General features: G+C 44.3%; 1 long non-coding RNA gene across 1 annotated transcript; it reads left to right on the forward strand.

The window, feature by feature from the left end:
* Positions 1–748: 748 nt before the first annotated feature.
* Positions 749–13,384, forward strand: LOC142853789 (uncharacterized). Its single transcript, XR_012911257.1, has 3 exons — positions 749–878; positions 7,170–7,290; positions 13,060–13,384. It is a non-coding gene; the product is annotated as an uncharacterized LOC142853789 (long non-coding RNA).
* The last annotated feature ends 754 nt before the right edge of the window (positions 13,385–14,138 follow it).

Genomic DNA, 14,138 nt, shown 5'->3' on the forward strand with positions numbered 1-14,138 from the left:
CTAACTATTGCAGCAGGAATTAATTTCCAATAAAGTTCTAGTGGAGTTTTGAAATCACTGGGTTATTTCTTTCTTGCACTTGATCACTTTTATGTAAGTTGCATCTTTGATAACCATCAACCAGATAGCAAACACACACAGATGTTACACTAGCAGACTTTGAGACTGTGTGTTCAGCTTTTTCCACTTACCTTGCTGATGGGGACAAGCACCGGCTGCCTTCCAGCGGAGCTGAGAGCAGGGAAGGCTGATACCCACTCTCACACTGCATCCCGGCCTTGTCTCCTTACCCCTGCAAATCACCAGGCAGAAAGTGAGGCGTGAGCTGAGTAACTAAGCAGACAGAATAATCACAACACGCAGCAACACCCTCGAAATTATGCAGCATCACCATGAATTTGGTCAATTTTTTAATGAGTGCTGGAGCACTTTTCTCCTCATTTCCACAGCCATTCCATGTTCTGAGGACCTGGCTTGTCACACGCTGTTAGTTTTCTGCAGTTTCTTTCTGATGGCTTCATCTATGTCATAATTACTCAGCTTTATTCTCATCAACTTTGTGAAGTTTCAGACCTTTCCCAAATTGTGAAATTTCAGTTGACACACTGTTAAAATAGCACCGGAGGCCCATTCTTTTTCAAAAAGAACTGTATCTACCTCTGGGTGGAGACAACTGTGTTCCTTAAACATTAATCCAGTTGGACCAAAGGACCACCCTTCAGGAAGGCAGATTCTCCTTCAGTCATGCTAAGGAGGTGTGAGGAATGACTACCTCTTGATGAGATAATTGTCCCAGTTAGGGTTCCTATTGCTTTGATAAAAGACCATGGCTAAAATCAAGTTAAGGAAAGGATTTATTTGGGCCACACTTCCACAAGGTACGTTTGTAACTGAAAATAATGTGTCTCCTTATTGTGAGATTATGAGTTTTTAATAGCATGATATTTTTTTCCTCAAAACAGGAACTCTCAGTTACACTCCTGTTATGTTAGACAATAGACATCTGACACTCGGTGATTCCTATGCTTGTAGAATCCAGGGAAGCGAGCAGCACTGGTTTTAACACAGTATGATGGTGAACTTTAGAGCTCAGGGAGGGCTAGGCAGGGCCTCAGGGACTTAGCGGACCCAGGAAATTCCCCACAGTACACCAGGATGTGGTGGCTTGAAAGAAAAGTAAGAGCTGTGTCCACAAGGGAGGGAATTTTCCAGATACTCCTCCCTATATAGACATGTCTAAGATATGAGTTCAACAGTGGAAGCTAATATAAAGAGAGAAGGAGACAGAAAAGTCTAGGGAGGATTTTGCAAGCAACTTTAGGTTCTGTTTTGGTCTTTCTCCTAAAGGGAGGAGTAGATAAATAATAGTTCCAAACAGGTCAGCCATCTTTTGAGCTGCAGTAAGAAAGGTGTCAAGTTAACAAATTAGGGGCTCGGGGATCAGTGGAGAGTGGAGGTTAGAAACATTCAGATTTCAGTGATGGGAAGAATGCACGAAGGGGGGAGGGGGAGCAATGATTGAATTTAGATTGTAGAGATTGGGGTATCTAGGGAAATGTCACAGCTGTGATCAGCTGGTAATAAGCTGTAAAATAATAATGAATCATGAGAATGTAATCTGAGACAGGGTAAAGAGGGAAGAACCTTCACCATTCAGGATGGTAATGACCTAGGGGCGGAAGAAGTAAAATTTAAAATGAAACATTCCACTCAAACACTAGGCAAGATATAAAACAAACCTGGAACCTTTGGGGAGTGTTTTTTGTTTTATTTATTTATTTATTTATTTATTTATTTATTTATTTGTTTGTTTGTTTGTTTACAAAGATATCCCCTTATATAAGTTTAAAGCCAACCTAACTGCAAAGGTCACTTACTACACAGAGGAGTGATAGCTTCCCCTGGTTTGTCATAGATTTATAATGTAGGATCTCTGTCCCTCCCTCCTTCCTTCTCTCTCACATTTAGAGCTGGAATACTCTGCCTCATTCATCTTTGCTCAGGGTGTGATCTGGACAGCTCAACACAAATAGTGACTCCAGTTCAGAACACAGACAGCACTGTCAGAGCAAAGTGTGATAGCGTCTAGAGATGAGAAGGCACAACTGGCTGTCCTTATGTCCCCACAATCATAGGCCCACCAGAACCTCACTTTCCCCTGTTGGCAGAATTCTGGGAAAATACCTTCCAAAAGCACAGTTCTTTGTAAACTGTTTCAGGCTGATGAGGACAGTGTTTTCAACTGAGACTCGAGATCTATGAATGAGTTGTGAAATCATCTCGGTGACTAACAACACACTTACTTTGAAAATAGCCTGGAAAAGACAAGAATAAAGTAGAATAGGAAATGACCTAGAACAGATGAATGTTGGGCAATCCTCAAGCATGGCCAGGACAGAGATGAAAGGTGGTTTTGGTAAAAACAACCCAAGTAAAAGGTGAGGAAAGGAGTAGTGTGTGGGGGAGTATTATGAAGGTCAAAATAGCTATGCTCAGCACACATAGGGATGGCAAAGGAGGTGAACCAGGACTCTGACCAGGTCCTTGTTCCACACACAACCACGAAGGGCTCTTGCTCCGAGAAGCATCATAACAGCATGTCTGAGAGCTGTGGATAAGGCAAATTTGTGTAACAATCAGACAGCTGTTGCGGGTACCCAGACACAAAGAACAAGACCTGTGCACTCCGACTTTCTTTCTGCTGCAGGACAGCCTATGTAGCCACGCCATCTAGGTCTGTCATGGCTTCTGTGATAGTGCTCTGGTTTTGAGTGTCTCATTGTCCATGTATTAGCAAAGTTTCTTGACCCTCGAAGTCCCTAATTTGTATGCCATGTTCATGACCAGATAACTAGTGTGCTCTTACTCAATGCCTGTGTCCTGAAGATGGAATCTGTCCTCTTTTCAGATGCATCTTCACAATCCAGCATGTCGCATACACCGCTGTTTAATAATCTTTTATTGTGTGAGTGAAGGGTCAGTGACAGTTATCATAGAAAGAAAACTTGAGTGCATGGGCTTTGGGAAGGTAAGTCAGAGGGATTCAGAAATTACCAAGCAAAGCAACCAACAAGGCAAATATTAAGCCATTGTGCTTTTAAATACACATCATTCCACATATCCTCTTGGCCAGGTACTGTGCTGGACCTGGGCAACCAACACAGCTGAGACATGGTGTCCTAACAGGACATGGCTGGAGTTGGAGCCAATTCTTATAGATAACATCCCCTAGAAACCAAATCCTGCTCACAGTACTTTATATACATCAATCTGAAGACTTTATGAGGCAGGCAGGGGCTGTTATCTCTATTTTATAAGTAATAACACTAAGCTACACCAGTAAGTGCCTTGCCCCAGCACCACTGTACGTGGCAGAGCCGAGGTCTGGTCTTACCTTTAATGCACTACACTGGATCCCCAGACTGAGACTGGACACAGGTAGGAAACAGACACTCTTGAGGGGCATGCTGTCAGCTGTGCACACACAGCCCACAGATGCTGCACAGAAGATGACTGCTCACAGGGAGCCTCAGGGAAGCCATGTGTAATGGAGAATTCAGGGAGATAGTGATCTTTGCCTAGTGAGAATGACAGTAATGGGGACCAGGATTTCCAGACAGGAGAATCAACTGGATTTTGGGTATGAGGTAAGGCAATCGGGCTTGTTTGTCTTTCTGGTTCTGGGCTACCTCACTTAGGATGATTTTCTCTAGTTACATCCATTTGCCTGCAAATTTCATGTTGTCATTATTTTTTACAGCTGAGTAATACTCCACAGTGTAAGCATACATTTTCTTTATTCATTCTTTAGTTAAGGGGACATCTAAGTTGTTTTCAGGTTCTGACTATTACAAATAATGCTGTTATAAACATAGTTGAGCAAGTGTCCTTGTGGTATGATTGAGCATCCTTTGGGTGTATGCCCAAGGGTGGTATTGCTTGCTCTTGATGTAGATTGAGTCTCGATTTTCTAAGAAACCACCATATTGATTTCCAGAAAATGGAAAGCTCTCCATGCTCTTGGCTAGGTAGGATCCATATAGTAAAAATGACAATCCTACCAAAACAATCTACAGATTCAATACAGTCCCCATCAAAATCCCAACACAACCCTTCACAGACCTCAAAAGAACAATACTCAACTTCATATGGAAAAACAAAATCTCACTATAGCTAAAACAACCCTGTATATAAAAGAACTTCTGGAAGTATAAGCTTCACTGTAGATCTATAGTAATAAAAACAGTTTGGTATTGTCATAAAAGCAGACATATGGATCAATGGAATCAAATAGAAGACCCTGACATAAATCCACACACCTATGAACACCTGATTTTGACAAAGAAGCCCAAAATATACAGTGGAAAAAAGTAAACATCTTTAACAAATGGAGCTGGCATGACTGGACGGCGGCATGTAGAAGAATCAAATAGATCCATATCTATTGCTCTGCACAAAACTCAAGTCCAAGTGGATCAAAAACCTCAACATAAATTCAGTTACACTGAAGCTAATAGAAGAGAAAGTGGGAAGTGACCTTGAATATACTGGCACAGGGGACTACTTCCTAAATATAACATGAGTAGTACAGACACTGAGATCAACAATTAAGAAATGGGACATAGGACATAGTGGTTGAGGCATAGGCAGTTCCTTGCCCAAAGGCCAGTTTTGCCAAGAAGAAAACAAGCTCCAAGTGGAGTGTCTTTGGTGCTCAAAATTCTCTCGGGAATAGATGATTCCCCTCTGTATGCTATGAATGTTTTATTGCCATTGGTTAATAAATAAGCTTTTTTCAGCCAATGGCTTAACAGAATATAACCAGGATGGAAGAGATATATAGAGGGAGTAGATGGGGTCAGGGAGAAGCCATGTAGCCACCATAAAAGACAGATGCCTCTCTCAGAGCTGCCGAAACTTTGCCGGTAGGCCATGATCTTGTGATGATGCACAGATTAATAGAGATGGGTTAGTTTAGGATATAAGAGCTAGCTAGAAATACGCTTAAGGTATTGGCCAAACAGTATTGCAAATAATATAGTTTCTGTGTGATTATTTCAATACTGGGCAGCTGGGAACAAACAATCAGCCTCCTCCAACAGGGCCTTTATTCAGTGCCAGGGAAACTCCCAAGAACCCACAAAGATGACCCCAGCTAAGACTCCTAGCGATCTTGGAGAGGGTACCTGAACTGGCCTTCTCCTGTGATCAGACTGGTAACTACCCTAATTATCATCATAGAGCCTTCATCCAGTAACTAATGGAAGCAGATGCAGAGATATACAGCTAAGCACTGGACTGAACTCTAGGGGTTCAGTTACAGAGACAGAGAAGGGGCTATATGAGCAAGGGGCATCAAGATTATGATGGGAAAATCCAGAGACAGCCAACCTGAGCTTGTGGGAGCTCACAGACTCTGGACCAACAGCTAGGGAACTGACATTTAACTTACTTAGGCCCTGTGAATCTGGGTGACAGTTGTGTAGCTTGATCTGTTTGTGGGGTACCTAGTCCTAGCAGTAGGACTAGGACCTGTCCCTGACACATGAGCTGGCTCTTTGGGACCTATTCCCTATGGTAGAATGCCTTGCCCAGCCTTGTTGCAAGGGGGAGAGGCTTGGTTCTGACTCAATTTGATATGCCATGCTTTATTGACTCCCATGGGCCTTACCCCTTCTGTATGGACACAGAGGAGTGGAATGGGGGTGTAAGCAGAGGCTGTTCATTTGTTCCTGGGTGCCCAGACCTGAAATAATCACACAGAAACTATGTTATTTGCAATACTGTTTGCTTAAGTGTATTCCTAGTTAGCTCTTATATCCTAAACTAACCCGTCTCCATTAATCTGTGCATCACCACAAGGTCATGACTTACCAGCAAAGTTCCAGTGGGCTCCACTGGGGGTGTCTATCTCCTGTGGCGACTACATGGCTTCTGCCTTCTTTCCTCCTCTCTCTGCATGGAATTTCTGCCTTGCTCTACTAAGCTACAGGCCAAAACAGATTTATTCATTAGCCAATAAAAACAACACATAGACAGAAGGACTTCCCATACCTTGGTGGGGGGAAGGTTAGAAGGGAGGTTGGGGGGAGGGAGTGGAAGGAGAGGAGGGAGGAGAAACTGTGGATGGTATTAGGAAGGAAGGAAGGAAGGAAGGAAGGAAGGAAGGAAGGAAGGAAGGAAGAAAGGAAGGAAGGAAGACCCTCACTAGGTGTATTGGGTAGACTCCCTGAGAAAGAGTCACTGTCGACCTATTGATTCAGTACCAATTGTTGATGCTTCTAGAAGGAATTATTCTCAATCCTACAAATAACCCACGCTGATCTATCTTCATGCAAATCCCTTCTCCTGTTAACTGTCATGTGAAATTCCATCTTCTTGCTGAGTCCATTACTCCTTCCAGGAGTTCTTTTCTGCCATCAGTTCTGTGCCAAACTTCCAACAAAGCTCCTCCCACCCCGAGGATTGATTAATCATGCTTGTAGGCAAACTCTTGTTGCATAGACCATCTAAATGGTGGTCATGACCTGTTCACATCAGCGTCTCAAAGCAGAGGGAACTGTGCACTCCCAATGTCTTGATGATCACTGAATGGGGCAGCTGGTGTAGGAGGTCTTTTTGTCTATGTGTTGTTTTCATTGGTTAATAAAGCAACTGCCTTGGCCTGTTGATAGGGCAGAACTTAGGTAGACAGGAAAAACTGAACTGAATGCTCGGAGGAAGAAGGGTGGAGTCAGGGGATACCATGGATCCACTGCCAGAGTAAGACATGCTGCCAAAACTTAGCTGGTAAGCCACTGCCATGTGGTGATACACAGATTAGTAGAAATGGGTTAAACTAAGGTATAAGAGTTAGCCAATAAGAATTTAGAGCTAATGGGCCAAGCAATGTTTTAATTGATACAGTTTCTGTGTGGTTATTTCAGGGCTAAGTTAGCCAAGTGGCCGGGACGAACAAGCTGGCCCTCATTACAACAGGCAGCTATTCTAGAAAGCCCAGTGCCCCTGGGAAGTTAGGAAAAGGCTGCAGAATTGGATGGCTCATCAATACATAGGCCACTAGAGGGTGCTGGCAGCTCAGTCAGACTAGCTGTTATCATAAGAACACAAGGTTGGAGATGTTTGAGACAAAAGCAGAATTTGACCCTGGATCTCCATATTTCCTTCAGACAGTAGACAAGGTGTGTGTCCTTATTTCTGACTCAGCTTCTCTGCTGTAAACACAGTACTGGATTCCAAATGGCCACCTGCCACATCTCTAACTTGAAATGTGCGCTCATGCCATCAGAGGTATGTTCCCAAGCAACCCTTGTGAAGCTGTTTAGAAAGGCTCTCTGCAGCCGCCCCTCCCACTTCTGTCACAGCCCGAGATCACTTAGGTCACATTGTTCACTCTTTTTCTCTACACAAGGCCACTCCTACCTTCTGAGTGAGACGAGCTCAAAGGTTCGCAAGGACACGGCAGCTCTGTGTCTGACGCTCATTGTGGTTCTGAGCACTTCCATTGGCCGTTTTCACAGTCTTTGTCTTTTTAAATCCGTAGTTCCAGACTGACAAAATGCGAGACACATGTGCAGTCTTCATAAATAACTGGCTGAATGTTTCTGACTCTATGCAGTCACTCCACCTAGGAGAGATTCAGAGAAGTTTGAATACTTCTAGAACCATATTTCAAACAAGAAGCAAGGTTGGGCTTCCACCCTATAGAGGAGCTCCTGCTGATGGAAAACAGGATGGAGCATAGGGATCCAGGAAGTTCGAGCCATTGCTGCTCTCTAATAGTGCAGGAAGGTAGAAATGCTAGTAACTAATTGAGAGATGCCCTCCAGGTGGAAGAAGGTCAGATGGAGGGATCCTGATGGACACAGAGCGTTTAAATGCAAATGCCAACCCGAGCCTGGGTAAAATGGGATAGAGTGAGTGGATTAAAGGTCAGATTACCCACGTCTTGGCCTGACTGTGCACTTGGAGAAAATGACTATAATCAGCTTCCTCACTAAAACCCTAGGTGGTGTCATTGATTTCTAAGGCACTAGTTCAGCTTACCAGATATCACGGTATGTTCCCCTCCCTCTCACATTCTGCTTGGGAAGTGTACCTGTCAATCCAGCTCACCAGCCTGCTTGTCAACAGTTTTGTTCACCAGGGAATTGCAAGGATCTTTAGCCTAACGTGTGGTTGTGTGAAGGAAGGGAGGGAAAAGATGCTTTCTGGACTGCTCTTCTCCAGGATCCTGAAGTACCATGGACACACGACGTAGGATACAATTAGTGCTTGTGAATGAGATTGGCGTTCTTTCTTGAAGATTTATTAATGTCGTGTCATTCTGCAGACAGTGCACATGACAGATGGAGTTTCCATCTTTGCAATTTTTGCCCAAATGTTTGGGGTCAAAATTTTGTCACACTTGTAGCAAACTTGTTGTAGCGGCTATTCTTGGTTGTCAGTTTGACTATGTCTGGAATGAAGTGCAATCCCTAAATGGAGGTCACATTTTCGGTCTTCAGGCCAGATGACACATCTGGAGGTGGGAAGACACACCTTTAGTCTGGCCACACCTTCTGCTGGGAGCCTGTATAAAGGCATGGTGGAAGGGAGGGCTCCCGTTCCCTCATTCTTCGTCTGCTTGCTCTCTCTCCTGTCAGCACATCCATTCCTCACTGGCATTGGAGCCGAGTTCTTCCGTACTCCAGCACACACAGAAGACCAGCTGAGATGCCCAGCCTCAGGGGACTGAGCAGCTACTAGACTCTTGAACTTTCCATTCCAGTCACAACACAGCTAGCCGTTGTTGGACTGCAGCCTGTAAGTCATTCCAATGAATTTCCATATATATATGCACACACATACACATACACACACAACCACACACACACTCATGAGAGTTTGTACATTCTAGTGAATAACTGACTTTATGTTTCTGACCCTGTGGAACTATATGGATATATGTTTTGGTTACACTTCTAATAAACTAGAGAGGTGAGGAGAGATTCATTCCATAAGTGCCATGACTCTAGAGAACCCTGACTAATACACTCATTTTCAAACTGAGTAAGATCAGTGACTACGACTGACCACTCGCCGTGCTCTAGGGACTAAACAGCATCCTAACAATTCTGGTGGACTGAATTCCACCTTCATCTCCTTTTTACAGATCTTGCAGTAATTAACTGAGCTGATTCAGAGCTTTTGTGGGTGGTGTGATACCTACACTCCAAACAGGGATGTATATAATAGACAAGAAAGCAATCACAAAGTGAGCTTTTGTGTATAAAAGCCAGCAGTGGTTCTCCTGATCTGGTGAACTGTGACTGCCCTTGGGACACTGTGCTGCTGTGCTGCATCCCTAGAGCGGGTGACATCACCTGAGTGTTGGCTCACCAGGCATGGCTGTGGGCCTCTTTGCTGCCCACAGTGTGACCCTTCCATCCTGGTGCTCCACCTCACACTGGCATAGTCAGATGCTCTGGTCCCCGCAGTGCCATGCTGTCTGCTGGCACACCAGAGACCCGTGCTGTGCCCGCACGAAGTGCTACATCTGCTGCACTGATTGATCCCTTTCTGTTCCAGGAGCTGTGGCTCCCATTTCACCTCCCTTGGTTTTTCCAAGTGAGTCTCTGCCCCTCAGTCTGGACCATCACAGCACAGCTTTGGGTTCACATTTCCATCTGACCCACACAGAAATCTCAACTCTCTTTTGTTTTTTGCAAAAATGAATGGCTTCCCCACGGGCCTTTCTGTACTTTACTAGACAGCTGGTGAGTAACGGTGTGTACCCACAGACAGAGAGTGACACTTCAATGATTTGTCTTCCCCTTGCAAAAATGTTAGACACGTGTCATTTCCTCTGATACTCCTGAGACTGAGTTTCTAGACTACATTTTATGAATCAGAGATTTAAAACTAAAATTCTGCACATTATATGTCAGCATAGGAGAAATATATTATCTTGCTATCAATCTCCTTTAAATCTTAATGTTTCTAATTTTTATTTTGAGATTACAGATTTTTCTCGTAAAGAAATACTCAGCTAATATTATAGGGTCCTTTAACAGCCAGTACCCTAAGTACGAAGCAGCAGGGAGCATAATGGAAGTCTCCATCTTTGTCTCTTTCACATTTGCGTATTCAGTGGCAACGAGGAAGCCAGAGTCTTGTCCTGTCCTGTCCTTCATACCAGCCCCACCCCCGTTCCCCTAGTTAGTCTGGGAAAGTCAGGATAGGGCCTGGTGCTCATGGAGCCCCGTGGGTCTCCTGGTCCCCACACCAGCAGTCTCTGAGGCAGATCCCTAGCTGTGTTTTCCAGCTCTTCAGAGCTGGAGAGAATTGAATTTGCTTCCACTTAGTTCCCAGTGGGTTGCCATGCTCCCTGTGGGTCCTCAATAAATACTTACTAAATTGAATATTGCCCTGTTATCTCCCCCTCCTTGGTTCTCAGGTCAGCCAGTCTCTGATTCTTTATTCTTGTATTCAATTCCTCTTGCTTTTGTTACACACGCACGCACACACACACGCACACGCATGCACATGCACACGCACACACACAAGCATGCACGCACACAGGCATGCACGCACACAGGCATGCATGCACACAGGCATGCACGCAAACAGGCATGCATTCAAGTGTGCCCACATCTTTCTTTTGTTCCCAAGAAACTTGATGACACACTAATAATGGGAGGACGACTACAGGAACAGAGACTCAGGGACTGGCCTACCTGAGAAACAAAGAGCAGGAGATAACAGGGTAATATATTATATATTCAGAATAATCTATTTCATATTTTCTTGGAAACAGCTTTCTTTTCTTTCCTCTCTCTTTCTTTTTTGGAAACAGTTTTTAATCTTCAATGTTTCCTGGAGGCACCAGGAAATGTGAATTGGTCTCTATTCCCCAACGTACCGTCACAAGTCAAGCACGGGGTCATGGGGTCTGTTGTCCTCTGGGCTTTCTGCTCAACTTCTGCCCAGACAGACTGCATTCCTCCCTGCTGGGACAGCAGGCACACTGAGCCCACAGGGAATGTTCCGCCTCTCCTTCCTCTACTGTTTTAAACTCCGCTCAGTTTTTTTTGGCCTGAGATGCTGGCACAGGAACATGGTTATACAAAACCCTTGGAGCCTCGTGCTGCTCCCCCACCTCCTGTGCCTAGATTTCTTAAGGACTGAAATGGTGTGGTGCTCTTGATTCCCTCCAGCTACCGTCTGGTCAACTCGGGAGGAGAGCAACTGCCCCTGCCCCCGTACTTCACTGTGTTGCCCTTGGCATATTTCTTTAAATAAACATTTGTGCCTAAGAAGGTAACGACCTAAATGGCACTAAGGGCTGAGGGTGGTGTGCGTGTACAGCAGGGGAACCTGTGGCCCGAGTGCTTTATCCCAGTAATGCATCTTGTTTAATTCACTGTGTACGTGTTTATGTATGTTAGGTGATATGTGTGTGTTCATGTGTTTGGGGGCCAGAGAACAACCTCAGGTATCTTTCTTAGGAGCCGTTCACTTTGGTTTTTGAGGCATGGCCTCTCACTGGTCTAGAGGTAGACAATTAGGCCAGACTTGCCGCCTAGCAAGCCCCAAGGTTCTGCCCGTCTCCGTCTTCTCAGGGCTGGGATGACAGACGTGTACCGTGATGTCCAGCTTCCTTGGGTGGGTTCTGGGCACTGACTACGGTTCTAAGGTCAGGCTGGAGAACTCAGGTGGCACACGCCCAGCAGCAACACCACACTTGTTAAATGTGAGTGTTTTATGTTCTCAGAGGCAGTGTTTATGCCTCGAAAAAACTCTTCAAGGTTATTTTGGTATAAAATGTTTCTCATGTTTATGCAATAGTTTGTGGTTATTATTAACACATTCATAAATTTGAAAATTTGCAATTACTTTGGGGTAATTCTTTTAATTTAAAGTCCAACTTAATTGAGTCCCTTAATATTTAACCACCTTCATTAATGTAATTTATTTTTGTTTCTTTTTTTAAGTGCATCAATCATCTAATTTAACAGACCTCGTAAGACCTTCTTATTCTCATAAACCTGGTAAATGAACTTACGGTGTGTCAGAACTCAGATTCTCATCAGTGCTCTGAGCAAGATTTCTGTCTGAGGTTGTAGTTCTAAATGACTCAGCTGAACAGTTTAACTTAGAGCTGTGAAGCTGGCTGTCCTAAAGTCTGGAGTTTTTGCAAATATTCTTAAAAATTAAAATTCTAGGTGAGCACACCTTCCTAAATACAAATATTTCAGCGTCATCACATGGACGCTTGGATTGTCAATATGTAATAGTGATTATATATTGTTATATATGTCATCGGCATAAGCAGACAAATTCTACCACCCAGGGTGACCATTTTTATTTGCAGTGCTGGTACCTTGAGCAGTGCTGCTGGGTCTCAGGGAGTGAGGTCACCCAAGCTGTATGTCCGGTTCTCTCTGCTGGGGGCAGAATGTGTGAGCGTGAGGGTCTCTCAGGTCAGTGGTAGTTACATTATTTTCTCAGAGGAATTTTCCAGATGCAGTCGAAGCTCCTAACCGAATTGGTTTGGGGTTAATCCAGATGGCAGATTAACCTGGAGTCTATCCTCAAACATGTGAGCTTTGAAAGAATCGTAAGAAGGAGCCAGGGACTGATGAGCCTGAAAAGCAGGTGGAGCCTCCTGCTGCCCTCACCTGATGGTGATGACGTCACAGCTGACTGTACTCTGGGTTCAGCAGAGAACCTGCCTACCCCAGTTTGCACTCCCTCACAGAAACCTAAGGTTTAAAAGTCCAGACACTTTCAGTTCCTGGGCTGTGATGGTCTTTAGAAAGTAGTAGGAACCACGTACACTCCCGCGCTGGGATGTTCTCTTCACTGCTGCTGTTGAAGTCCACTGTGTTCTGAATTCTGCAGAGCTCTGTTCAGAAATTCTCCACCTATAGACGCAGCATCCTGCGCCTAAGCTCTCACCAGTAGGGACTAGAAGCCCCTCTACATACAGCCCTGTTCCTCTACGTATTAAAGGGTGTAACATGGAACTCTGTATCTCCTATCACAGTATCTAACTCTCCTGAGGTCATTTTCCAGGAACCCTGAAGCCCAGTCAGTCTGATCCTGAAGAACCAGACTCCACTTTGAGTGACAGAGGTCGGTCAGTCCCTTTCCTGTGACAGGATTGGGAAGCTCCTCTGCCTGTGCTTCTGTGTTCCCTGGCGGCTTTGCTAAAGCAATGGGACTCCAACATTATCGCTCGCCTGCTCCAGTAAGGCGTCTCACATTCCGTGAAAGGATTTGAGACAGTTCATCAAGTCCAATCCATCAAATCTAATGACAGTTAAACCATATGTACGCATAACAAACAATCAAGACTATTTCTGTTCCGTGAGACTTTATGTTCAGATTGGAAATAAACTTTTAAATGCAAAGCTGTGTGTCTAGTGTGTATCCCTAGTGGGGGCACCCTCATTATGTGACTGGCAGGAAACTCCAATTCTCAGGCCCTAAGGGCTCCTGACAGTTTCAGGGAACAGTTCAAGTTTGTTTTCTTTCAGTTCAACGCTCTGCTCTCATATGATAGATGGTTTATTATTTTTGTCCATACTTTCTAATGAAGTGTCTAAATAATTTCTCTGTATATTTAAATTTTCAAATTCTTGAGATCTTATAAACCAGAATAAAAAGAATCTGTTTTACATGTGGGCTGGCTGATTTATATAATCTATCATGTTCTAGCTGGGTGGCTATGTTATTTCATAATGTTTCAAAACTTATATTCAAGAACAAACTATAGACTGGTATGTAAACAAGAGCAGAGATCAGAGAAATATTTTCTTTCCTTTGGACATAAGATTCTATTCAGTCTGACCAACTTAAAATGAGTGTGTGAAAGGCAGCTTCCGGCGGTTTTAACCCAACTGGGAAACAGTGAAGTGGTCCAGCCTCTCTATTCAGTGCTGTGGGTGTGGACAGTTTAAAAATCGGAAGAACCAGCATGCGTAGCAGGCAGCACCATGCAGCCTTTTCCAGGCTGTGCTTCCGGGAAGCCAAGAGTGCCCTGCAGCTCTCTGGAACTTTCAGGAATTCTAGATAGTACGGGAGGCTCCCCTTGGTCAAGAGGGACAAGGGAAACCCAGACCAGGTGGATGGGGCTTTACATGGGGACGCAT

This window comes from Microtus pennsylvanicus, chromosome 7 (assembly GCF_037038515.1).
Source record: "Microtus pennsylvanicus isolate mMicPen1 chromosome 7, mMicPen1.hap1, whole genome shotgun sequence".
NCBI classification, from domain to species: Eukaryota; Metazoa; Chordata; class Mammalia; order Rodentia; family Cricetidae; genus Microtus; species Microtus pennsylvanicus.